General features: G+C 42.2%; 1 protein-coding gene across 7 annotated transcripts in view; it reads left to right on the top strand.

Annotated features, from left to right (window-relative positions):
- Positions 1-23,363, top strand: part of RAD51B (RAD51 paralog B) — a 434,666-nt gene that overhangs the window by 365,552 nt on the left and 45,751 nt on the right. Inside the window, exon 12 of one of the 7 annotated variants that reach the window (XR_007889797.1) lies at positions 9,658-9,760. The exons of the other annotated variants lie outside the window; for them this stretch is intronic. The gene's annotated coding sequence lies outside the window, so the exon portion shown is untranslated. The remainder of the gene's footprint in view (positions 1-9,657; positions 9,761-23,363) is intronic. 7 annotated transcript variants of the gene reach the window in all.

Genomic DNA, 23,363 nt, shown 5'->3' with positions numbered 1-23,363 from the left:
TTGTTTCAAATCATTAGGGAAAGCCATCATTTAATAAGCATAAGAGTCTGTCTTCTCAGTAACCCAGAGGCAAAGATGCTGGCGCTACTTAGTGGCCTTTGAAATGTGGGAAACACACTGGGGACACAATAGGCTTATTCTCTTTTAGGGGGCTTTACAGTTAAGCTGCCATTGTCTGGCTAACATTAGCAAGAAAGATACTCCCCTTTCTTGCCCACCCCTATGTAGACTCTGAGAAAACAACCAGTTCGTTTAAAATGCACTACCCAAATGCCTTCAGATCGCTGGAGAATAAAGCCAGCAAGGGGCTGGAAGTCTGTCTGATCAGCTGGAAGCCCATGCATCTACTGTCAAAGGTCTTAGCAGAAATTCAGTTCTCTGCTCAAATTGCTTTCTGGAGCTTTTTATCATTTGTTTCTTCATGCAAATTCTGTTTGAACTTCATGCCTGAATATACCACGTACTAAATGTAGGCAGTGCAGCCTGGTGTAAGCAACTGGTAAAACTTATTATAAACTGACTTCAGTTGTTATAAAAATAAAAAGGTAAATGAAGATTTGTGTTAGGTACAAGTGGGCAAAAAACAGCTGTTAGTGGTAACAATGAAGCAGGGAAGTTTGGTTTGTGTGTGGATTAGGTTAATTTCTGAGCAAAAGGTCACTGGAGGGTGGAGTATATCAGGAAGAGCAATTTACAAGTTATAAAATAGAACAATTCATTTGCACACTCATATTTAAGCCTGCTTCACTCCAACAAGCTCTAAAGCCATAATGTGTCCTTTTGTAAATAAGTATGTTCCCAGGCAGACCCAATGATCACCCTACTGAATTAAGTGACAGATTCTTTTGTGCACCCCTTCTTGAAAAGCAAATGGATGCAAGTTTTATTATTCTAATGCTTAAACCCATTTTCTAATCTATTTAGATTAGTACTGGGTATCACTGCTGCACATTTTGACTCCACATCAGATGGCACACAGAAAATTCTTAAGCTTACATGCACCTGCAGTGTTAAAAAGATTTTGCTGTGAGTCTTTACATGTTGCAAAGTAATATAGCAGAGTTGTGAGTAAAAAATAAAATAAAAAAATAAAAATTCTGGTGGGAAGAACAGCTTGTGCAAAAGAAAATCAGTCCCACGGGCATCTTCACAGAGCTACCCAGCTACCCAGTGGTACGCACAGTCATGTGTTTCCGTGTCATCCAAACACACTGCATTTGTTTGTGCCATACCATTGCATCCCAAAGCAGATGCACGTAGTTTCACTATAACCTTCAGATCATGTGCCATCTATTTCCCCTCCATCTGTCACATGCACAAACATGGCCTACGGGCTCTACATGTGAAACCGAGAAGGGAAATAGATGACACGTGATGTGAGGGTTATAGTGCTTCTAAAATTGATGGTCAGCATTTTATTGGTGTCAGAGATTCAAAAGTTTAGAGACAAAATTGGAACTAAGGAGCCAAATTGCTGCTGACCAAAACTGAGAAAGAACTTTGTCCTGAAAGGAGCTCCAAATGTTTTCATTCTGTCTACACTGTTTGCTGGCAAGGAAGTGCTCTAGCATCAACTTCTCTCAGTAGCAGGATGTTCCCCAGAGGAACATAAAGTCACTGTTGGCATTGATTCTCCATTGTAAACTGTATCTATATTGATGCCATAAACTGACCAGGCTGAGGTAAAGTATTTGATTATCTTACTGACAGCTTGAGGCAGCATCCTGTAGCAGGGAATGTGTTCAATGGGTTTCAAGAGGAATGAGCACAAGCACAACTCATGCAGGATCTATGAGACCAGCTTGCTCTCATAAAGTAGGATATCTTCATGTGATTTATTTTTCCCCTCTGCCTAATCTGATAGCAAAGCAAGTTGCATCAAACTCCAGCATGGAGTGGGTTTTCCAGTGCAAAAGCCATTCAGTCACCAAGAGTTCAGTGACATGACCTTTCTCCAGGCAACTCACAAAGAGATCAGCACTTCTAGAATTATGTGATGCTGACAACATCTGGAGTTCAGTTGTCTCCGGTAAAAAACCAGATGTTTTTCTTCTATTGGTCACAAATTTCTCCCCATGTTCACCATTCTAATTTCCATTTAAAGTTGGTTTCAGCCGAGAAATGAACGTAAATTTGCTTGGAAACTGTCCCAAAGAATCTGCCATCCAAACTTCAGAATATTTTGCTGCTATTCTTGCTCTTGACAGACTCTCTAATCCAAACAGATATGTAGTTGGCATGGAATTTCTTTTGCATTTTTTCTGTTGACCCAAATGATGTGAGGACCATCCCAGTTAAGCCCCTATACTGTTGAAGCAAGGAACAAGGTAAGGGAAGAGGCTGTCTATATGTTCTTTGCAGATACTGTAACAAGGATAAAGTAATGCAGCCACCTGCTCTTCCAGATTATGCTAAACCTGAACCATATTTTGGTCTCCTGTGGCTGTTGAAGAACAAACCAAAGGAAAAGTAAGGTTAAGAATAATGATGCTAAGTAGTGCCAAGATCACAGAGCCTTTGCTGACCAGTTGACTTGTTATTTTCATAACTCATGGTGCAGCTTGTGTAGACAGATAGACTCCTGCAAGAAGAATACAGACTGTTGAGAAGTCAGTAGGGTAACAGTTGATACTTTTCATTTGCTGTGAAAGCCCTCTACTCTTGGTTCTGGCAGAGCAAAAGCAGTCAACCAACCATTTTTGGACTGTTACAGGGCTGAGGAATCCCAAGACTGGTACAAGAAATTGAAGTAAGAGGAGGCAAGGCTAAAGTACTTCTGTTCTCCAGCAAACCTTAGCAGCTAGGACAGTCTTTTCACACAGCTTAGGGCAGATGTGGGAACACATGCCATTTGTGCCAGGCATGCAATCCCAGTATGCTGTGGCTGTAGGATGGCAAGCTTGCTTGGAAACAGGCAAGAGAAGGGGCAGCAGTGAGCAGCAGGAAGCCTGACATGGGTCTGAGCTCAGTCCTGACTCTGCACACCAGCTCTGACATCGGTATAGTCCTGGCTCTGTGCTCAGCCTGGAACAGTGGTGGCTTTGCCTGTGTTTAGTTCTCCGTGCAGCACAACATGGTTATATTCTCATACAAAATCCTTTCTGCTAAGTGTTGTTGCCTGTTGCTGCTCTAGCTTTGCATGCATGTCTGTTCCCCAGCTGAAAAATTTATTTCTGGCCCACCTACTACTAACTTCTTCCCAGTATAAAACTCCCCGGTATAGAACTTTGAAAATCAGTTGCATCCTGGATGAGGAGGAGGCCTGTGGGAAAACAACACAATGGCTTTAGATAAGCAACTAATCAACCTCTAGGAGAAGGTATAAAAGGGAGGGGGAGGGGGGTGAAAGCAAGCCCCTTCTTTATAGCCTGCTTCTGCGCTTGCCAGCCACAACAGGCAGCTGTTTTGCCAGTGCTGAGAGGTCAGAAATACAGGAACACTATAGGGTTAAAAAGGTTTTCAGGAAAGAGGGACTGCTGAGAGAAGGGGAGAAAGAGGAGGAACAATCCTCTTGTGCACAGACTTTTCAGAGCCTCCAGAGCCCCAGTAAGCCCCAGGGAACCACAGGCCTAAGCATAGGATGCTTTTTTTTTTTTTTTTTTTTGGGTCTGTTTTAATTTAGATGTTTGAACTCTAAATAGATAATGATTTACCCTAAAATTGATGTATGGTGACAGGATATAACTTGTCATAGTAAATAGAACTGCAAGGAATGACTGAAATTCAACCCTCAGATTCAGCCTGAAATTCAGCCCGATAGCAAGGGACTCTTACACTCATATTCAGAGACAAACAGTTGTTGGCTGTGAGTCATTAAAAGATTTGAGGTTTGAGAAGGTACTAAAATAGCTCAGGCATGCACCTATATGTGTAACACTCGCCCACATCTTACTGGTCCCTGGTAGCCAGCCTTTCTCCAGTTTAATTTCATCTTATTACCCAAATATCCACCCCTTGTGCATTTATTTTGTTAATGAAATGCTGGCTCTGATGGAATATCAACTCTGTAGGGGTTGCCAGGACATAATAAAGAACAGCCATAAACTCAGTTCATTATTATTGCAGTGTAGTGTCAGGTCTAGTACTGCTTCCAGGAAGCAAGAGAGGGAGAATAGAACTTAACATGTCCCTGACCTGTCCAGTGGGACAAAACAGAGAGCTTTTATTTTATTTGTTTCTGCAGTGACTCAGTCTGTAGTAACTGGGTTAAAGTCCACTTAGAAACTAATAGAACAAAAGGCCTCCTGTTAGTGCTGGACATTTTCCCTCTTCAGATATCACCAGAAGGAGGAAAAAAAAAAAAAAAAAAAAAAAAAGCCCTCCAGCAGAATGCAGGAAACCACAAGCTTATGGGAATGCAGCAGCACTTTGGAAAGGAAAACACTGCCTCAGACTTTCATCTGCAGGGCGCTTGTTTTTTTTCTTCCTCCATTTTTTCCTTGCCTTCTTTTCATCTTACAGGTAGAAGCATTTGCCAGGTCAACACGGAGCCTGGAGAAAAGGCTGGTGGGGAGAGCAGTTAGGTTGCAGGAGGTCACTGCTAGATCCCAGACAGAGAGAAAAAAAAAACTGGCATGTGCAGATCACTGTGTCTGCAAAGGGACTCCAGCACAGAGGATGCAAGCTTTGGTGCAGATGGAGCTTGCAACTTCAAGTTCTGTAGTTGCTTGCCAGACTGAGGATCTTACCGGGGTCAGAACCGCAGATCCTACAGGCCATACCGTAGAGGAAAAAACAAGACATCTTGGTAATTTTTATTTGATATGTCTGGTCTTTTTTCTTCTTTTTTTCTCTATGTAGCTTAATGACATCTAAGTAACAGATTACATAATGTTCTCTAACATATAAAAAAGTATGCAAAATGCTTTCTGCCTTCCATTGTAAGTATTGTCATGGCATGCCTGTGTTTTCATTGTAAAGCAAACGTTTTCCAGCAAGCATTCACTGAATTTAATTACTTTTCACTTCAGCATTTTTCTAAGGAATTTAAACTGACAGTAACAGAAAAAGCATGTTGATTATATTTTGCATATAAGAATGAGCACTTAATTGGGTTTTCCAAGACTTCCCTTTCCCACCGCAAAAAACAAAAGCAGCCCCAAACCTGAGGAAAATTTCAGCTATCTAGAATGAAACGGAAAAGAGGATTTAAATGTTACTTCTTACTGATAGGTTTAACTATTATTGTGATCCTGGTTTGTACAAAAGGACTGCTGCAGATCCGTAATCTCAAGTGGTAAGCTTCTGAGTGACTTGACCAAGACTGCATAGCATATAAGTAGTTTATTTATTTAGATGTCTGGTTGCGTACTGAGTTACAGAAGTTTGTCTTTTGTGTGTTTGAAATAAATAGGTAATCAGAGTCAACCTTGCCATGCCTATTTCACTGAGAACTGATGACACTAGGCAGAAAATTCAGCCTTGAAAACAAGTCTCCACCCTTAATATTAAGTGAATCAGTTGCTTATAGTAGTGAGTACCATTATATTTACAGTGTTTTCTCTCTAAGTAATTGGGACTTATTTCCATTTCAAATAGTTAAGAGAATAAAAAATCAAATTAAAGATTTTCACTCATCTGAAGGTAATTATTCCAATAATTTGGCTTCTTTATCAGCAGCTCCATTAATATAATTAGGTTCAAATCTTGTTTTCTTGCCTTAGCTTTTCCTAGACTGAAGAACTTGAATTCTCCCCGCCCCTCTTCATACATCACCTGCTCCAGACTCTTATCATTTTAAGGTCCTTCCACTGGTCTTCACTTCAACTTGTCACAGAATCACAGAATTTTAAGGGTTGGAGGGGACCTCCGAAGATCATTGACTCCGACTCCCCTGCCAGAGCAGGACCAAAACCAGGGCAGATCACTCAAAAAGGCATCCAGACAGGTCTTGAAAGCCTCTAGAGGAGACTCCACACCTCTCTGGGCAGCCTGTTGCAGTGCTCTGTAACCCTCACAGTAAAGAAGTTCTTCATGATGAGGTGGAACTTCTGTGCTCAAGTTTGAATCCATTGTCCTCCATCCTGTCACAGAGCACAGGTGAAAAGAGATTGTCCCTGCCTTCTTGATGCCCAGCCCTCATTTATTTATAGACAGTAATTATATCCTCTCTCAGTCTTCTTCTCTCTAGACTGAAAAGCCCCAGGTCTCTTAGCCTTTCCTTATAAGCTAGATGTTCCAGTCCCTTTATCATCCTCGTAGCCCTCCATTGGAATCTCTCAAGTAAATCCCTGTCCCTCTTGAACTGGGGAGCCCTGAACTGGAGACAATACTCCAGGTGAGGTCTCCCTAGGGCCGAGTAGAGGGGAAGGAGAACCTCCCTCAATCTCTTGGACACACTCCTCCTAATGCATCCCAGGATACCATTGGTCTTCTTGGCCAGGAGGGCACATTATTATCTCATGGATAACTTGTTGTCTATCAGGACTCTAAGGTCCTTCTCCATTGAGCTGGTCTCTAGCAGATCACCTCATAACCTGTACTGATGCACTGTCAGTGTCTTTCTTGCACTGTATGCCTTAAGACTGGACACAATATTCTAGTGTTTGTTAACTAACACATGGTTTAAAGGCTATTTTGTCCTTAGTGTGAACACAGCTAGTCACGGTTAAAAGCATATTTTAAAACCCTATCCAGAGCTAGAACATTAAACCTGACTAGCCAGGACGTTTAAAAATCCATTTGGGACTACTTACACTGAATTATCCCAACATCTTGCAACGTATGCTAACCAAGACATTGTTCAGCAGTCAGAGGAGATAAGAACGGTGACTGTTCTTACCTGGATGGTTGTAAGTCCAGATCTTAGGAGTTAGCTGTTTTCAGACATAATTTTAAATGTAACAGTTACATTTACCATGATCTCAGTAAATAGATGTTCTACCGTAAGACAGTCTTCTAGTGTAAATGTGCTGACTTGGAGCATGTTTAGTAGCTAGTGTAGCTTATTACAGGATGCACTTTGATCTCATCCTTTTCCATCAGCTGTCCAGATAGAAAGGGGAACGTGCTGCTGGTTCATAATGGAGAAGGCTTGCACAGCTCTGGGTAGTGCGGGTAACTGGAGCATGTCAGTCTGCTGTGTCACTGTAAAAGCATTGCATTGCCTCATACTGAAAGGCACATTTGTTGCTTTTTAAGGTCCAAACAGTCCTTGATAGCCAGCGCTGCTGATACCAGTATTCACAGGGAATGGAGAACATTCCCTGAAATTTGTTTCAGGACCAGAGCTCCTAACTCCACCTTCCTGAACCTCGAGAGAGGAGCATTTTTCTTCTGTTCCATCTGGTATGGTGATCTGGAAAGCTTCAGTTTGGCCCACGCCCTCCTCAGCCACTGAACTTTGTAAATTTTCAGCTGCCAGAATCACTAACTGCCCAGTTTTATGTAACTTCAAATATATGCTCTGGAGCTGGAGAATACACACATGGAGGAAGTTTTGTGGCTTTTAAGCTATGCCCAGAAGTTTGCTTAATTTTTGTTGTTTTTTTGTGGGAGGGGTAAGAGGAGGAATGCAGTGGGGGTACACGCAGGACTTTTCAAAATAGAACAGATATTTTGTCTGCTGAGAGGATAGGTATAGTTTTGTTTTTGAAATTCTCCCTCTTTTTGGAAGGGACCCAAAATACAATTCAGGGACATGGGTGGGGGCACTAGCTGTTATATTTGATAAGTTTTGAGAGGTTTTCAATTCTTCGTGTTTGTTGCTGGTTGCTCTAGGGGGCCAAATCTAACTACTAACAGCTATTGCCAGTGTCTGTATTGCCAAAAGGGACTAGTGGTTTTCCCCAACCCCAGCTAACAGCTTCCCAGATGAATATGCTGTGCTTGGGGTTCTGCAGCCAAGCAAAGCAAACGAACATGCAGTTTTATACTCTGGTACCATAGAAAAAAATGGCAAATGCTCAGCTAAGTTCGGCGGGACAGAGAGGCTGGCATTTCCAGGGCCCATAACCCCCTTTGCCCTTACTCCCTTTAAAATTGTTGGCAAAGCACAAGTCAATTTTTGTGTTTGCCATTTCAAAATAAATACATTGTGGTGGTTTGTGTGTGTATGTGAAAGACAGCAAGCGGGAAGAATGAGGCTTAGCACTGTAACAACAAAACAGCAAACAGCCTATCAAGCCAAGGACAACCCTGCAATAAACTAGCATATCCAGACCTGTAATCACAAGTGACCTAGCAATAACAAATCAGTGCATGCCTGTGGGTGTGGGAGATGAGCAGAAGTGAAAGAGATACATTCCCAGAGGAGAAGAGAAAGAGAAAAGAAAAATTGAGGTGTGGAGGAGATAAACAGGAGAAGTATGCACCTTGAGCATGCTGTTTGTGCATGTACCTTCTAAGCAGTTGAAGTTAAAACTTCCATCCTGTTTCCTATAACATGCAGAATTTCATGCTTCTGCTAAATGTTGAAACAGGAGCAAAAGTCAGCATCAGTTCCTCTTGAAACAAAATTAAAACTGCATGAAAACAGAAAACTGTTAACACAGCATCCAAGTCAGAGTTGTTATCTGCAAGGCAGTTGTGGTCTGTAGCCAGAGGAGCCAAGAGGTAGGAGCCACCACAGTCATAGGGGGATGAAACTAAGTGCATAGCAAAAGGGAAGCCTAGAGAAGTAAAGCTCTCAGTAGAGTTAGTTTTAAAGGGATGTAGTTGAAGAGAAATATCAACGTATGCATAGCGGAGTTAGGTTAATGAATTGCAGTTTTCCTTACTCAAGCCAGATTGTAGATTTGGAGTTATGATGCTCTTGCCATATAACTGAAAGGTGTCCATCTTCTCCTACCTTGCAAGATTTCTTTCTTGGATATTAATAAAATTGAACTTTTGTTTAGGATAGCTATGTCTCTCCAGGAGTGTCCGAAACAGCAAGAGAAGAGTCGATACCCTTGCAAATGCAATGATTCATGACCATGTGTGTCCTCTGTGCATGAGAGAGACAAATTTGTCAGTGTAAATGGAATTACTACTTCAAAGTCCTTAGTGAGATTGTTTTTTTCTGCAACCTCTTTGGGATCCTGTTGATGCAGGCTGAATGGTTTCCTGAGTGCACTTATTATTTAAAGGCATTAATAATTTAAGGCTGTCTGCTGTGTGGTGTGTTTGGAGCTTCTGACCTCTCCAGGCTCTAATTCCCAAAAAGCACGGGACTGGAGCTCAGGCACACAGAATGCCCAGCTATGTAACACCTTACACAGTGGGGTATGACCATGGACTCCTGGGAAAGCATTCCAAAAGGACTGAGATTAATGCTTGGCAAGGACAGAAGTTATTTTACCAAAGTGACATTTTTTTATCAGATGTCTTCACCATGTTTATATTATGGACCCAGAGAAGTTAGGGGTCTAAACAATGTTGTTACTGCAGCAGTCCTGCTTGCTTCCTATGTCTTCTTCTGGCTTTAAGGGGCTTGATGAGTTTCTCTGGCATGTAACCAGAGCCCTTCACCCACTGCTGTTTGGTGTGTCCTTAGCCAGTGTCAGGCTTGGAGGGCGATAGGCCAGACCCAGGAGGCTCTAATGGAGGTAACGACAATGCTGGAGTTTACAGCCAGTGCTAGGAACAAGAGAGCATCCCATCTTTTGGGGAGGCCATAGTCAAGTTAAAACTGCAGAAAGCATCAAATAGATGTCTGTTTTTTTCCTTTTCTTCCAGGGCTGACTTTGGAGGCTGAGTGATTGAAGTCTGAACCTTGCACATTCCAGCCCAGGGCGCTGATCAAAACTGGCCAGCAACATTGGTTGTGTGGAAATGGGAGGTGGTACCCTGTGTGTTTTCTCATGTTAAAGGCTTTTTTCTCTCAAATCAAATTTGAGCAGTGTGTTGGCATAGGACTCCTTCCCTCTCCACCCTTCACAGGCCAGCTGGCTCAAGGTTCTAGAGCTTGGCAGATATGTTTTGGGCTAGGTACATAACAGCAGTGTCCTCCCTCTCTTGAAATTCTTAGTTTTACTTGAACTGCTGTTGAAAGAATGGAGTTATTTGTGCAGTGAATGAGGAGAACAGAAAAGAAAGAAGAGATCAAGAAGTGTGGCTTTGAGCACACATCCAGAGCTACTCCATGGGTGGTGGCTGGAATGACAGAAATTACAAGGGTGGCAGGCTTGTCTCATGGTGCTGCCAGTAGGCAGAGGGCTAGAACCCTTGCCTCTCCCTGAAATTGCACAAGAGAGGAGAGCCCAGGATCCCTTTTACTCTCCAGTGTGGAATACCTGTGAGAGGATGGAGAGGTGGGTCCTAGTGAGTCACATTACCCTGTACTTTCAAAGCCAAAATTGCCCCATGTCTCCTATGGGCAGTGTATATGTATATGCAGTGATTCCTCCCAGCATGGCAGAGGGCACTCCAGGCACTATCCTACATCCAGAGGCTTCCAGCTTTCACTAATTGCCAAGTGGATGGAGCCAAAATTGGGTTTGCTTTGTGGTGCCAGGCCCCAGCTCAGAGGATGTGCATGTATTTTTCTAAGCTACACAAATTGACACACCAAATAGTCCCAGCATGGGGAGGAGAAGGTAAAACACTGTGACCTCATTTCAACGAAAAGACTTCATCCACCATGTGGAGAAGTAATTAAAAAGCAGGGCAATTAAATGCAAGACAGCAAATACCTTCAAATCCTAAGCACTTGTGCACAAAATAAGCAGTGCGTGTGCACGTTTGAATGAAAAAATAGTGCTTCATGTTTTCCTCTTTCAGCCTGTGCAGCATCCGAGTCCTGTGCAGCCAACTTACTTCTTTGGGCTTCCTTGTCACAGGCAAAGGGTTAATTTAAGGAAAAACAAGAAGTTACCTCTTTCTGGATGATAAAAAATGATATGCAAAAATCACAATCTGCTGGGCTGTATTGGAAATGAAGTTGTGTTGCAGCTTTGCATTCTGGACATTAGAACTTTCATAGCCAGGACCAGTAGTATCTTAGGTGGTGTGGTGATGTTCTGAAACCATGATTAGCACGTTCTTGTGAGATTTAGCAGCTGCCCTCAGTAAGGTCTTCTGTAAATTTCCTTTTTCATTCCCTTCTCCTGATGATTACTTGGCTTCTGTTTCTGCTAAAGATGAAACAACAGCTTCAGAGCTCTAACTTTTAGGAAAGTCAGACATGTCTTCAGATTTTAAATGGGATTCATTTAGCATAATAATGGGTTAAATCACAACACATACCAAACCAAACATGACTGTGTTCTAAGAAAGTTTGTTTCCAGATCCAAACATCATATCTAAATTAAATTCTTCTTTCCCTTCTACTAGCCAGAAACCATGGTGAGATAAGTAAGATCAGATGGGGAAAAAAAGGATGCTCAAATTTATGGCAGAAAAGTTCTCAATGCAACCGTGTTATCTTTGACTGCCCTGACAAGCAAGGAAATAGGAATATTTCTGTCTACTTCCACTTTACAAGTGGCTAGCTACTCTAACTTTTTTTGCTTTCTTCTGAAAGAGTTGGCTTTTGCTGAAAGCGGAGCACTAGCATGATCTCATACATGAAGCCTACATACCCATCTGGCTGGCCTCTCCTACTGGGCAGATCAAACATGGTTTTCAGATAAAATGCTGCCTGCCTTCTCTGTCTTACACTCAGTTGCTATCAATGATGAGCTCGTATAGGAGCTGTTGGGAAGGCCTTAAATCTTACCATGGCCAAAGTCTCACACAGTTGTGAAAAGTAGACTGTATGACAGGGTGTACAGCAAGGCCAAACAATGGACCTGATGGAAGGAAATGTCAGAGGAAAGGGAGAATGAATCTGCTATGTGCTTGGCCTCCACAAACTCATATAATCACAGCGGGGAAAGTTCAATTCCAGAGTTACTTGTGTTTTGGTGAAAAGAAAAGAGAAAATCTGGTATCAGAGAGGGGAAGGTACTATGCATCTGAGTGGAGCTGAAAGAAATCCATAGGTATCAGAGACCCTGGTGTGTGTATGGGGTATTATGAACCCCTCTGCCCTCTCAGTTCCCCCAGTGTTTTCTCAGGGTCACAGCAAGCCCGAAGGAGTGCCAGAGGTGCACTTTTTGGCCCAAGTGGACACACATGGTGGTCTTTATGCATGTTACAGAAACAGCAAGACCATGACCCAGAGTCACACAGTGGTTCTGCTTGTGTCTTGTGACTGTTGTACAGGGTTATGACCCCATTAACTGCAGAAAATCTACTCTGACTTGTGACTATGTGTGAAAAAGGAATTAAGCTGAGTAAGTCCGTGGTGGAACAGAGCACACAGCTGAGGACTTCTGATGGCCTGGCACAACTATGTTTTGTGGTATTGCACTGATTCTTTCATCTATATTGGAAAAGGTTCACAGATGCCTTGCAGTGAGAAAATACAGTATTTTCACTTTTTTTGTGCTGCTTCATCTGCAGTCTCCTCTCTCTTTATCTGAGTGCAGTTCTCGTTGCAGAAGGAACCACAAGTACATTGTGGTTGTACATGCTGTCGCAAGCAGAGCAAGGCATGGTCGCATCAGTGAGTATGAAGTATGTAGCCCTCTCCTCCCCCCACTCCCAGGACAGATGCCATCAGCTGTCCATTACTTCCAGGTTACCATGATCTCCCAAAGAGCATCTTAAGTTTCTGGCAGGAGGGCTTGGGGGGGCCCAGAAGCAGACCTTCTGCCCACTTCTGGCAGCTCCACATTGTGCCTGTCTAGTGCTGACCTCCCTTGCCCTTCGGCCTCTGCACTTTCCTCCCGACCTTGCAGGATTATTCCTGCTCTGCCTTCTCCAGGAGAAGGCCCCTCAGCTGCTCTTTTAGTGACCATGAGAGGGAAGAAGAAAATCCCCCTCTATTACTTACTTTTGTGGAGGGCAGTAATCAATACCCTGGGCACCCAGCTGAAGTGCCAGAGGAAAAGCATGTTAACCCTCTGTGTGCTAACCTCCCCCAGACTGCCATCTTCCCCCCACAGCACACTCAGCTGCCCTCATTTCCAGCCAGGAGGGCCCTTCTCTGTCCTTAAGATACCACATCATGCCTGTCCTGCCCTATATTCTAGTTTTGGCCTGAAGAACAAGATTGGAGGTGAGATTTTTGCTGGCATTTATCCTTTTCCTATCCTTGTCTGCTTGAAAGGTTGGCTGCAAGTAATGGGAAGAGCTGCTTCCTTGGTTACGGCACCACAGGCCATAAGTGCTGAAAGGGGGAAGCAGGGGGATTTTTTTTGTTTGTTTGCTTTTCCCTGAACCGTGAAGCTCTGGGCAATGCTGAAACCAGGATACCAGGCACGACTGACAGGATCTGGTTCTGCACAGTTCTCCCTCCCTTATCCTGGAGGAGACGGGCTTGTGGCCCCAGCAAACTTTTCAGACCCTGCCAGCAGGGGAGTGAGAAACTAGACCCACAGATTGCATCAGAGCTCTTTTTCTGGTCATGCTGGTTGGTTATAATGAGAAAATACTCCAAATTCCTAGTGAAAAATCCTTTCTTCCTTTCATTATTACTGGGCCAGACAAGCAGTGAAGCACTGAATGGCGGCTGGCAGCAGTGCCAGGGTGGGAGGCAGGACTCCTGAATGCTTACCCCAGCTTTGCTCTGTGGCATTTTATATAAACCTCAAAAAATCACTTCCTGTACATTCTGTCTCAGTGAACATATCTGCATGAAACAAGATCAGTGATACAATCCCAAATGCTCTTTACAGGCTCAGTTAGCTGATGTGAGTAAAAGGATCTTTCAGTGAAAGATACCGAAGTGCAAAGTGATGGGACTGTCTCAGATTGACTTCTGAGCAAAGAAAGGTGCTTTCAGATGCAGCAGCAGGTACCTTAACAATGTGCTTCATTTTTTGGAATCCTCTGCCTTGTCTTTTGCAGAAACTCAACATGTGTTCTGGGCAATAGATTGGATCCAAAACTGAAGACTTTCAATTCAAGTTGTCTTGCCTCATCACTGAGGCATGAGCAGCGAGGTGTGACTGGAGGTAGTCATCAGTGCAAGTTGTTGTGAAGAATGTATCAGTTAAGTCTTATTGGTGGACTGTGAAGCCTAGTGAATTAATATTTATGACATATTTTATTATTTTTCTGCTGCAAAGCCCAGTATTTGTTGAATAGTTAACAGACTAGTGATTGAGGCATGGAGATATAAAGTCCTGACAGTCTCTGACCTGGGAAGATTTATCTTGGATTATGTCTAAATTGGCTTTGCTTCTTTCTCAGGTGTTTTTTGTTGTTGTTTGTTTGGTGTTTTTTGGGTTTGTTTTGTTTTGTTTTGTTTTTTTGGTTTGGTTTGGTTTTTTTTTGTGATTTGGATCACTGCATTAACTCCTGGGAACTCTGAGAAGCATGTTTTCAGAAAACTAAAGTAAACTTTTTCAAAATAGGTACACTCCACCTGTGGAGGTTTTACTTAAGAGCAGAATGAGAAACAGGAGAATATGAGGGATCCAAGTTTTGTGTATATCCTATATTGTCAGTCTCTGTCCTATTATATGAAGGTAACATTTGATTCTCCCCTGTATTTTTCCCATTTTATTTTCATTTGTGTTTCAAATCACAATTTTCCAATGTTTTTCTCTAGCCTTCTTTAAATATTTTTAAAATATTAATTAGCCTCCTAACAGTCCTTCTAGGTAAGTAAATATCTTTTAATAATAGAATCTTCTACAGAAGGGAAAACTGACATACAGAGTATTAAATAATATAACTACTTAATTATTTTTAAAATATTTCAAAAATTTCAAGTAGAGTCATAGACTTATAGAATCATAGAATGGTTTAGGTTGGGAGGGACCTTAAAGATCATTTACTTCCAACCCCCCTGCCATGAGCAGGGAACCCTACTAGACCAGGTTGCACAAAGCCTCATCCAACCTGGCCTTAAAAACCTCCAGGGATAGGGCATCAGCAATCTCCCTGGGCAACCCATTCCAGTTCCTCACCACCCTTATAATGAAGAATTTTTTCCAAATATCTAACCTAAATCTCCCTTCACTCAGTTTAAATCCATTACCCCTTGTCCTATCACTATCTTCTCTGATGAAAAGCCCCTCCCCAGCTTTCCTGTAGGCTCCTTCAGGTACTGGAAGGCTGCTATACGGTCTTCTCAGAGCCTTCTCTTCTCCAGGCTGAACAGCCCCAACTCTCTCAGCCTGTCTTCATAGCAGAGCTGCTCCAGTCCTTTGATCATCTTGGTGGCCCTTCTCTGGACCCTCTCCAACAGCTCCATGTCTTTCCTGTGCTGAGGGCTCCAGAGCTGTACACAGTACTCCAGGTGGGGTCTCACCAGTGCAGAGTAGAGGGGCAGAATCACCTCCCTGGCCCTGCTGGCCACACTTCTTTAGACGCAGCCCAGGATGTGTTTGGCTCCCTGGGCTCCAGCACACACTGGCGGCTCATGTCGAGCTTCTCATCAACTACCACCCGCAAGTCCTTCTCTTCAGGGCTGCTCTCCAGCCATTCTTCCCCCAGCCTGTATTTGTGCCTGGGGTTGTGCTGACCCAGGTGCAGGACCTTGCACTTGGCCTTGTTGAACTTCATGAGGTTGGCATTGGCCCACCTCTGCAGCCTGTCAAGGTACCTTTCATTGTCAGCCTATATTTTGTGCTTTAATATCAGAGAAACTTTTTTGAGCATTCTTTAAATGAAAAACCTTTACTATAGGATAGTGGGCAAGGAACAGACATGGAATGTAGCCATTTTAGAAGAAATTCTTGGGAATTCCAAGTATCCATCATATCTCCAGATGGCCTGAAGGCCATGTTTTGTATGCAGTATTTCCATTGGCTTTTGAAATAGTTTTGAGACATTTCAAAATGTCTTGACTGGAGAAGGTGCTGCTAAAGGTTGCAGCCCAGATGACCACTATAAACATAAAAGAATCTAATGGAAAAATACCTTACCCTCTTTCTTTTGGTGCTTATGTAGCCCTCATCAGCATAGTATCTGAGCGTCTCACATATATTTAAAAATAGAAATAACAATAACAAACTCTCTGCCTCTCCCTTCCCAGACTGTAAGTGAAATAACTTGATTTGTTCAAAGGTGGTTTTCCTTTTGGTTCTAAATATTTAGCTGTGGGTTTGCAGAGTTTATCTACTGTTCCATTACTCTACTGAGAAGGGGGAAAAGATGCCATTTCCATTATTTTGTAGAATTCAAAAAGCCACAGTGTTATGTGTTCCCTCTACTGATTCCGATGTAGAACTTAACCAACACCATTCCCAGAGCTGTGCATTCATCACTTTATTGATGCACAACCAGGGATATTTTGGCAGGATTTGGTGCTGTGTAAGCCACATGTGATGTTGAAGGAAAGCTGCTGTATCTGTTAATTGAAGCCATTTATAGGATAGGTTTGGAGATTTAATATTTGCTTGTAGAATATGTTTGAGAAATCACTATATTCCCTTATTAAGACCCCGTGAACGTGACAAAGTAACATTATGTTTTGAAAGGCTCGTTTTTCTCTGTGTTGTATTATCTTTGTGGCCTCAATGTAAAGTACACTGATTGTTTTAATAATCAGTTTGATTTCTCATTCAGATTTCTGCTTTCTCCTTTGAGATAACAGTGTGTATAGTTCCAGGTTTTCTATGTTAATTGTTGTTTAAAAAACACTGTACAGGACTGCAAAGGAGTTTCCTAAAGACACTGAAGCCCTTTTCCTGAGGGGAGTTCTGAAGATTCATTCTTTTCACTTGTCAAGTTTCTTATATTTATCTCCTTGAAAAGACATGAAGGCCTAAACCTGAACCAGGTCATCTGTACAGTCACTTGTGCTGGGGGAAGTGGCTTTTATTTAGTAAGCAAGATACTGCATGGAAAATGAGCTCAAACCTCTTCAAATCATTCCAGATGCAGTGACTACCAACAGTGAAGCTTGGGGCCAAAAAGATGCAAATCACACTGTGGTCCCAGTCCTCAGAGCTGGGTGCTCATGTGTCCATGGCCTCAGACATCAGAATGGAGCCATGTTCCTTAAAAGTCACCATCTAGATCAGCACTTTTTTGGCTGTCACAGTTGTTTGCCTATTCTACATCAGGGAGGCATGCAGACAGACCTTGACACTTCGTGCCACTGTGACAGCAATCTGTTGTTTTGATACAGCATGATAATTGCTAGCATGTCTAAAATTTCGCCTCTTCTGCCAGCATCACCTCTTATTTTTTTGTTTGACTAAGCAGCAGGGTTTTGCTTTGGCTTTTATTTGAGCGTTGGAATTCAGACGGCTGGGAAACACTGCTATCAGCTTGTGAAGTGAAGGCAGTATATAGTTAGGCATCATAAATCCACTCCTGGCATCCAAGGGTGCTGCATCTCACACATTTATACGTCTAATGGTATGGGGAAGATAACTGAGCCATGTGGGCTTCTGTTGTTGCAGAAGTGTCTCTGTGTGTCATGACCCTTTGGGAGGATAAGGAATGTGAGATGAGTGTTGGTCTTCTAGGTTCACATACAGCACAATGTTAAACTTAGGTGGCAGCATTTTGTGATCAATAGAGCTAAAGACTGCTGAGAAGTGCTATCATCTGAGTACTTCCTGCCCCTTTCCTCAGAGTACAAAATAAATTTCCTAACAGAAAATATTTCTCTCTCAGAAGTGTCACAGTATTTCCAAGTTACACAGTCTAACAGTAGGAAAAAGCAATAAAGAAAAATACACAGTTCCAGAAACAGGACACAGATACTTGTCCGAATGTGTCATCTGCAGTATGCTTTATGAGACATCTGACTTTCCCATAAGAACCTCTGTGATGCTTCCAGTTCCTTTATACTATTAGAAACGTAATGTTTTCATCTGACACCCAAAGAAGGATCTCACAGCTAATAGTAGTTTTATAGAACACTATCAGTGTTTAAGTGGAAACTTCAAGAAGTGCTTTCCTTTTGTGAATTAGTTCTGACAATATGTCAAATTTTCTGTCATTCTTTACTAAAAATACCATTAGTTTGGAAACAGGGTATCCATTGCTTCTTGTCTGTGTCTTTTGGTTAACCTTCTTGTGGCATCTAATCATGCATCTGGTTTGGGAAATTATTCTCTTTCTTTACAAACTCAAGCATGTTCAAATATTTCACCAACCGTCTGCCTGCTTGTGTGCACAAAATGCAGAGCTACTTCCATTGCTGATCTCCTAAGTCCTTTATGTACATCCACCTGTTCGTAGACCTGTTTTGAAATCACTTTAACTATGATAAGAAACTCCAAGGGATTTATGGAGGCTTAAGCTGGTGCCTTGGTTTGCTGTTATTCTGGCTCACTCCTCACTTGTCTTGCAGGAGCCTTCTTTGCCCATGTGTACTCTTTTCCAGTGTTGCAATAACCTTCCCCTTCCTTCACCTTCCTACTCTCTGTGCATCTGGTTCCAGACACCAGCCCCAAACACTTAATCTCTACCTGTCAAACTCTGTTTTGTTAAGTACTTGGGGTATGGGAGCAGGAACCTCATGAATTCAAATGCTACCTCTGGCAACCAAAAGTTGGACAAGGTGCTTCAACTTTCATCTGCTGATTGTTTCCCCGGCTGGCTAAGGAGAAAAATAATTCCTAGTTAAAAGTATTGCAGAAGTTCTGTGGGCTTAATTAGATGTTGGTCTATGAGCTAACAACAACAAAAAAATACAGACAACAGTATGAGAGCTGGAGATTTCAACCACAAACATCTCTTTCAGTGTCTCTCTTATTATTTTAACTTCATTGATGGAGTTAACCATTTAACTTTATAACTTAATAGTTTTACAGCTCAGAGTTTATGAAATGCATCACAGCAAATCTTCTGAAAATGTAATTGTGCATTGTAATGGCTAAGAAATTTACTTTGTGCATTAGCAGAACAAGTGAGTAAGAATACTTTGCCCTTCTCAACAACTTGGCAATAAAGCACCCAAGCCCCTGCAGTTTAGGCCTTGGCCCTGCACCCCATCTGTATTCCTCACATTGCACAAACGAAAGGTACTTTTGCCTGAATGCATAGAGCATTGCCTGTTACAGGCAACATGTTTCAGCCATAGATCTCAAAGAACTTCACCAAGAAGGGCACCTACAATTATCCTTTTTACAGTAGAAACTGTGTAATACAGTACATGGTAGCATGTGGCATTAGCCAACAAGGAGTTTCTGGCTCCCCTCTCCCTGGTCTAACAAGTGGGAGCTGTGACAGCGCTCTCGGCATCACTTGTTTTACAATATGGAGAAAGAACAATAAGGGTCCTTTAAACAGGTCTCTTTGTACTCAGTACTTAAATGAAGGGAGGTGCGGAAAACTACAGCATGAGCAAGGAATGAGTGACTTTTCTAATTCTGTGCTTAATTACTTCTGCTGTTTCTAGCAACACAGATAAGAGTACTTTTAACATATATGTCCATATCCAGTTGCCCTCAGCACATGCTCAGTCTTTCGTGACTGAACTTGCATGCATGTACAAGAGAGCAGAAATTAAACCACTGTGAGTCTCTTGAAGATTTGTAATGGTGGAGGACTGAAAGGGTTAAGAAAAATGCTCTGCATATACCTGGTATATAAAACTGTCATGTAATTAAATGAGAGGAATGCGCTCCACTGTGTACATTAACAAACACTCCATGCAAGCTGGCTGGCGGAGGCTCAGGGTTTTCAGTGCTGCCTTGCACTACAAAGCCCATCTTTGTTCTCTCAGCTCTGTTTTAAATATCTGATGACTATTGCACACCATGTCAGTGCCAAATCCCCAGCTTCACTGCAAACTCTTTACAACAGCACATTGTGGGCAGATCAGATGGGGATGGGCTGGTACAGTGTGAATATCTCCTCTTCCTTTGCTTCTCAGGCAGGTCCTCTCACCAACTCTGCCATCTCCCTGTAATTTCTGTAGCCCCTTGTGCAGCCACCTGCATATTTTTCAAAGCCAGAAGGAGTAAGTTGGGAGTGCAGAAATTGAACTTGGACCCTGACACGGCAATGGCACTCCGCAAGTGTGCATCAGGATGGGTGTAGTCGAGGTTCAGCCAAGGAAGGGCAAACGAATTAAAGAGTGTTCTTGCAACAAATATTTTTGTTGAAACTTGTTGTGCCTATTCTGTTGGCTGGATCTTGCCTGAGCTTGCTAGCCAAGTTGGATTGGGCTTTGAAAAAAACTAGATGAAAGATTTCCTATGAACATGCACACAGAAAGGCAGGAAGTGATGCTGATGACTCAGGAGATGGTGATGTTCCTTCTTGATTTGGAATTGAAGTACTTTCCTGGGAGGATATTAAGACAGCAACACATATCTAAGCTTCTGTCAGATGAGATATTAAAACAGGATCTCATCTCCTTATGCTCATTAAGGATGCCTTTTCATATGACTTCTACCTATATTTTAGTTAGAAAGGTGATGTTCTTGCTTTCTGTGTAAGGCACATATGTAGTATTGCTGTAACTGCTACATTGATGCTTATTCTGCACAAGAGATGTTTTTTCTTGCCAGAAGAAAACCTTCATGAATACATGAAGACATACAATAATAATATAGTGTCTTCGTTTTGGTTGTAAGCCTGCTAATTCTGTTTATGAAGAATATTTATATTTTTTGCTGGAAAAATATGGAGTTGAAGCTTCTTTCTACAATGTTTTGGGATTTCTGTGTGTAGACACTGAGATACTAACTATACATTAAGCCTTCTGAGTTAAGAGAAGATTTTATGCAATATTATTTCAGTGGTGCTGCCCACTTTTGGTGATTAATGTGAAAGGAAGCTAAGCTGCTCAGTTTCCCATTCTGTTTCATGTTTCCCTTCCTGAAGCTGCTTGGCATCCAGTACTGGTGTGCTGGAAATTCAGCCATGCAGTGGGTGGCTGCAGTGCCTTCTAAAATAAACAAACCTGTTTTCATTCAAATTTCTTCATTTCACATGCAAATGTTTCTTGGTAGACTCAGTAAGGAGCCTTTTCTCCAGTAAAACCTATTTATTAAGGACCACTTGAAGGTGCATTGTAACACTTTTACTTAATCATTTACAGTCAATGAAAGCTAAAATAATTTAAAGCAACATTTACAGCACTGCAGAAACTTGTGCAAGGCCATATATGCCACTGAACCTCCTTGGCTTATGTAGTCCAATTCAGTGTACACTGTATAATTGATTGCATATCAGAATCTTTCAGGGGACTTACAGACGCTACTTGGGCTATGCAAGTGCAGGCATTCTTGTCTTAGCCATATTTGCTTCCTAGTACAGGACTGAATGCAAATAGCAATTAATTTATCTATGGTAAAGTATTAAGACATAATGAGAAGGTGTTCCTGCCATTTTACTCAGAAGGAATATAGCGAAAGAGTTGAAGGGGACTGTCTTAGTGGTATACAGATGTGCCAGAGACAAAAGTGGAATCCCCGTGTTGTATGATCCAGTCTGATGCCTTATTCATGAAACTATTTACTCTCGTTTTATATAGTACCTCCCATCACATACAGAGTCACACGAAAGTTCAGAAACAAGACCCTGTCACATTAGGCAGAGTGACAAGCTAGTCAATGTCTCACTTTTTAATGCTGTAGCAGGGGCTATCGTCCCCTTTAAAAAAGAGTAAAATACCATAGGGCATTTTTAATGTAATTCCAGAGTTTGATGGAAACAGTTTAATCACTAGTATTTTCCCAAAGGGTAATCAGTTATCTTTTTATGATACTCACAAGAGATTCCTGCTTCCTTTCCTGTCCCCAGCCTCTTTGCTGTCAGAGAGACAGAGACAGTCCTTGGGCAGAATGTGGCCATCCAGTTGGTCTTGATCAGTTCACCACACATCGATGAGCAAGAGCTCCAAAAGGGACATTAGAGAAATCTTCACCTTTGTGCACCAGATTCTTTTTTTAAGGATTTTCCAGACCTTTTCCTCCTTCTTTCCCCATCTTTGCATGTCACTAACTGCTTCCTCCTGCTTCAAAGCTCTTCCATATACCTAGTGCCCACCTAGCTCTTTGCATAGTGGTGCTCTAGCAGAGGGACACACAAAATCTGACAGGGAGTTAAGAACTCTCTCATGTACTGTTGTTTAGTTTTTTAAGTCCGTCATCAGTGTATTTACCTGGCAACTTTGACCGTCAGTAAGGCAGTCATCTCGCTCTTCTAGGTTTATCATTTCCTCAAAGAGATTATAGAAAGTCAGATTTTCGAGAGGCAAAGCTAAGACCAGTAACTTGCCTTCTAGATAGATGCCTGTATCCTTTTGCTCAAGCTGCCAAGAAAAAAGGTAAAGTAAGAACTGGAAGGCTCAGGGAATGCTCCTGCTCCAGCTGTAAAATGCTCAAAATGTAAAATTATTTGTTTCTCATAAGAAGCAAGTTGCTCTCCAAGGGAGGACTGTCGCTGGCATAAGACAAGGGAGTCTACAAAGTTCTGCACCAAAAAAGAAGCAGCTAAAAGTTGTGTGTTAAAGAGCTAACTATATTTTGTTAGGAATGACTGAAGTAAGCTCTTTCCCTGGCAGTCGTTGTTTGGTGGAGCTAAAAGAATGAGCCAGGTATTATGCCATTACTTTCAGATGGGACATCTGGGAGATGTGAAATAGATTTGCTCAGTCCCAAAATACTTTTGAGTATTAACTCAAGAGTAGGGAGTTCAGCAGTGAATGCAGAGCCAGAGCAACCAGGAAGATCAAGAGGGATTTGTGATTCAAGTGGATTCAAGCTGAGCAAGGGGTGATCACTTCATGCAAAAGTTCTCTTTTTGCTGGTAGTGAGGACTCTTCATTACCATGTGCCACAGCAAGTGTGCAGGTCCCATCTTCTGTCAGGCAGGTTTAAAGTCATGTAGATTCTGCTTCGCTTTCTGATTCAGTTGTGTCTGCAAGCAGCTTCTTGTTGCCATTCATAGGCAGATGAAATCCTGATAAGTCCAGCGGTATCTGTCCTGCTGCCTTACTGATCATGTAGTGTCACCTCCTTCCTTCCATGTTAGAACCTCCCTCTTTGCTTTCAGACTTTGCCTGTCACAGTGGCAGATGCTATTCTAACTATGTACCTCAGCTTCCAAACTTTCTGGCACCTGACTTATTTGTCTTTCCTGTGAGCTACTGGATATCTAGGCCCAATCCTTCAGCCCTGCGAGATCCCACAGAAGTCAGTCATTACACAGCATGGGCACAGCTAGGTTCTTTCTTGCCTTTTCTTCACACTCCGGTCAAAGTGTGAACTGTGTAATGGAGGGGCACCTCAACAAAGAGCCCCAGATGACTGCAGAAGAAAAAGCTTACTGGACTACTTAAAGTTGGACAATCCTTCCCTTTATTCCAGTGTAAAATGCATAATATGTGGATGGTGTTGGGGTGATGTACTGTGTAAAGATTGGTTTTCTTTGAGTGTATGACCATACCTCTCTGAAGAAGAAAAAGATTTCAAGTATCCTTTCTCCACTTCTACAGTTGGCAAGTCAGCCACTGTATCTCCAAGGATCATAGG

Source organism: Apus apus, chromosome 5, assembly GCF_020740795.1.
Source record: "Apus apus isolate bApuApu2 chromosome 5, bApuApu2.pri.cur, whole genome shotgun sequence".
Classification (NCBI taxonomy): Eukaryota; Metazoa; Chordata; class Aves; order Apodiformes; family Apodidae; genus Apus; species Apus apus.
This window is presented reverse-complemented; position numbering and strand designations above follow the sequence as displayed.